Genomic DNA, 4676 nt, shown 5'->3' on the forward strand with positions numbered 1-4676 from the left:
ACACACACACACACACACACATACACACACACACACACACACACACACACACATATGGAGGGAGCTGTGGCAGAGATTCCTATCTATTCACGTTAGCAGTGGCCTTTTCTCAGTGATCATGCTGAGCCAGGTCCTGATGGCAATCCTCTGAGGAGGGCCCATATCTATCTATTGCCTCCAATCATGAACGTTCAGTTGGTGAGCTGTTACCAGCCTGTGATGGTTAATTCTAATTATCAACTTGGAAAAACCTAGCATCAGAGAGCCTCCATATGAGCATGTCTGTCAGACTGTTTTGAGTGGCTGAATGGAAGTGGCAAGAACAACCCTAACTGTGGACAGCACCTTCTGGGGAGTGGCTCAGATAATAAGGATGAAAAGGGTAAATATTTTTGCTGTCTCTTTTTTCTTTTGAGGTTTTTGTGTGTGCATGTGTGCATACCATGTGTGTCCAGGAGCCTGTAGAGTCCAGTGGAGAGCATCAGATCCCCTAGAGGAGGTTACAGGCAATGGAGACATGGATGTGAGATTCAAACAAATTCCAGAAGAACAGCAAGCACTCCTGACCACTGAGGCATCTCTAGCTCAAGATTCTTGTTTCTTGTTTGCTCTTAACTCTCACTGGAGAGTTCATTTAACCTGTTCATGTCACTGCTGATTCCTCTGACGATATTAAAGTCAGCTGCTTCAGGCTCCCAATGTCAATTGAAGACAGTCTCTCTCCAGAAAGCATTCAGACCATCACCAGATTGAGACTCCAGAGACACCCACCCTCATAGACTGAGTAACTAGTGAATTCTCACACTTTCTGGTGTGAGACAGTGATGGTTAGACTACACTGTACAGTGTAAGGCATCTAATAAATACTCTTTTAAATATATATCCAATTGGTTCTGTTCCTCTACAGAACCCCAACTAATATACAGATTTAATGTAAATGTGTATGCACAATCTGAGTGTGCTGTGCACACAAAGAAGATGCATTTCGTGAGGAAGTGCAGAGTATGGAAGGTAAAGTACTGCCCTGTTCTCCATAAAGCTAATAAAATATTGAGGGGAAAAAAGATACTGAAAAGAAGAAACCACAAAGACAGGAATGGTATTTAGAAACCAGCAATCATGATTTTCAACCATAATTGACTGTCAATCATAATTGAGCCAAACATATTGAGTCCTTAAAAACAAATGAGAGATAAAAATGCAGAGGCAACCAAGATGATGGATCAAGCAAATACTTTAAAAAGGAAGAGGAACTATTACGGAAACCCTAAGTGATGATAAACAAGAAGTCACCAACAGGTGGGAACAGTTTGTTTACAGATGCTACCAAGCTAAATCTTTGCTCAGCTATTCCATGTGACTAGAGAGCTAGTATCTTCATCAAATTACAGAAGCCAAACACTACCATTTGATATTTTGATGGAGCCACTGAAATAAAACCCCAATTCATTCCAGCTACATATTCCTAGCCACTGGGAAGAAGAAACCTATGTTCTTCACTTTGCTTATGAACTAGGTTAAAGGTGAGATGCCAGTACAAAGCTGAAATAATTTCAACTGCATGCTGACCATGAAAATAGTGAGAATGAAAACATCAAGTGAGAGATTAAAGAAACAGAAGTAAAGAAGAGCATTAAAAAGCTCAAGGCAGGAAGCAGCAGATGGTGATCAGGAGGTCAGTATGGCTCCTTTCCAGGTGGCCTTCCTGATGGGAAAGCCTGGTAATTTTCTTGGAGGAATGCCTGGAATGGGAGAGAGCATGCTTATAATGGCAAGAATGCCTGGACTCAATGAGATTCTTAGTGATCAGAGGTTTTTGCAACCATGGATTCGGAAGTTATGATAGCTGTCTTGGTTCCATTTGTGTTGCTGTGATAAAATACCCTGACCAAAGCTGTTTCAGGAAGAACAGATTTCTTTTCGCTCACAGCTCCAGGTTACAGTCCATCATAGCAGAGAAATCGGCTTCAGGGAGTTGGTCATATTACATCCATCATCAGGAACAGAAAGCAATGAATGCATACATGCTTGTGCTCAGCTCACGTTTTTCAGTCCTTATACAGTTCAGGATCCATTGCCTTGGGAATGGTACCATCAACAGTGGGTGGGTTTTCCCATCTCAAGATAACTGACATACTAAAAGCCAACCTGACATGGACAAATCCCTTATTGAGACTTTCTTCAGGTCAGCAGGGTTGGCAGCAAGCACCTTTACCTGATGAGCTATCGTGTTAGTCTGCGTTTTTACTTTTTATTTCAATAAAACTACTACTATTTTTTTTATGCATGTCTGCATGATCAGTAAGAGTTCAATGTTCTTGGTTGATTATGGTGGTTAAAGGAGAGTGACCTCCAAAGGCTCATATATTGGGATGCTTGGTCTAAAGAACCCTGATATCTTTTATTTAAATTGTCTCTGGGGCTCACTGGCTCCATCTGCTAACCTAGGCCTAGTCCTGGACGCTCCTAGCCTCCATACAGTCTTATCTAGGCCTAGAACGTTTACAGCCTCTGAGACTTACTGCTGAATAAGCTCACCTTCTCTTGTTTCTGAACTCTGGTTGGCTCCATCAATTCAGCTGTTCTGGCTCAAACTCCTCTCCAAACTGATTCAATCTGGCTTCTCTCTCTCAGCCTCTCCTGAATTGCTCTACTTGGCTTATTACTAACTTTAGTAATATGTTCTAATCTTCTGGCTCCTTCTCATTCTCTGGCTTGTTCTCTCTCAACCTGTCTCTGTAAAACTCTCCCAGTAAATGTAGCACCCCCCCCCTCCTCTCTCCTCTTATCTCCTTCCTTTCCCCATTTCCCCTTCCTTCTCGGCACTTCCTATAAAGTTTCCTCTCTCTTCTCGTGTGAGTTGAGCATACCCTATTCTGTTAAATCTGTCTCTGATTCATCACTTTGTCTGCCACTCAATTAGGCAACACTTTCAAACATGGGTGCTTTCTTCAATAAACTAATTTTACCTTTATCATTTGGGATTAAAGGTGTATACTAAAGGTATGTCTGTATTTCAGCCTGAAGGATTAAAAGTGTGTGCAAAGGGCTAACTAGAAACAGGTTTGTCTAGTAAATAAATCAATATGAACAAAAATTTCTCTATACATTACATATATTTATAATTACACTTTGTCACAATAGAGACATCATCACTTATTAGAACTTTTGAATGCTCTTTGAGATTGCTGGCTCTTTCATTTTTAATGACGAATTCTCCCTACACTGTCCAGATTAACTTTGGCAGGTTCAGGTTTCCTTTCTGCCTCAGCCAACTGGGGTTCAAAGTGTCATCAAATACCCTGCTACACCCTCACTAATACAGCTGCTGTGTGACACAATCTGTGACACATAAGACTTCCTGACACAATCAACAGGAAAGGTAAATAATACAGAAAACTGTTATCAAAAGTGTTTGTTCTGCATACTAGAAGCTGAATCTGTTAGGGCACCAATTTGTTCAGCTGGCTAAAGAGAAGTTTCTTATCTCCTATACAATAAATTTAAATAATGATATCCTTGCACAAGACAAAGGAGAATATGCTCCCACCCCTAAGTTAAAGAAGAAAAATGATTATATTCTACTAGAAAAAATTGCTAAAATAATCTGCCAGTGGATGCTAATGATTAGAAGGGGAGAGAGGTTTCTAATGTTGTGTTTCTATATCTGTCCTCTGATTACACAAGCATGTTCACTTAGCAAAATTCACCAAGTATTGTGATATGGTATTGTTCAGTATGTCTGTCATACTCCGAAGAAGAATTTTTAAGCTAATCATATATATACTGTGTGATACAGCTATATCACTCAAAAGAAATGAAAAAACAAAGCTACACACTTATAGTAGGTTTTAATATGATAGTTCTAAATTGCAAATGACCATATAGTAGTTAAGTGGCACTGAATATAAACCAGAAAGAGAGCCCATTAAAGCTTAAGAAGCATATTTCTCTCCCCCATCCCTAGTGTTTTTCTATATGTACCTTTTGTATTATAATTACAAGATGGGTATGTTTAGATTAATTTGTATAGCTTTAGACTCCCAGAATATACAGCATGTATACTTAGTCCCAGAATATACAGCATGTATTTTGTTGTTTGGTATACTAGGTTGAATTATCTATCCACAATTACCTAAATACTGAGAACAAACTTTATTTGAAAACAATGTCTTTGCAGATATAATGAGTTAAGATGATGTCATGCTGGATTAGAGTGGACCCAACTCCAATGACTGGTGTCATAAGAAAAAAAAATCAGAAACACATACAAACGTGGGGGAAATGCCACATGAAGATGAAAAACAAAGACTGGAATGATAAAACTACAAGCCAAAAAATGCCAAGGTCTTCCATTCCAGTAGCCATGCTCCAAGGCAGGATTTGCACATGGAACTGATTCTCCCCTCAGTTCTCTGGAAGAATCTAACCTTACTTAGATCTTAACTTTGATCTCTAAGCCTTTAAAACTGTAAGAAACTGAATTCCTGTTATTTTAAAATTCCCAATTTTACAATATTAAATTTACAATATATGTGAGGTTTATATTTATAGTATTTTGATACAGCTTCTTGAGAAGATTATTTGTTAATACTGTTTTCTTTTTTCCCATTTTTTATTAGTTATTTTCAATATTTACATTTCAAATGCTATCCCGAAAGTTTCCTATACCCTCC

General features: G+C 38.8%; 1 protein-coding gene across 1 annotated transcript in view; it reads right to left on the minus strand.

Moving 5' to 3' along the window:
• Positions 1–4676, minus strand: part of Sbf2 (SET binding factor 2) — a 292547-nt gene that overhangs the window by 246123 nt on the left and 41748 nt on the right. The gene's annotated exons all lie outside the window — the stretch shown is intronic.

Source organism: Mus pahari, chromosome 1 (assembly GCF_900095145.1).
Source record: "Mus pahari chromosome 1, PAHARI_EIJ_v1.1, whole genome shotgun sequence".
Lineage (NCBI taxonomy): Eukaryota > Metazoa > Chordata > Mammalia > Rodentia > Muridae > Mus > Mus pahari.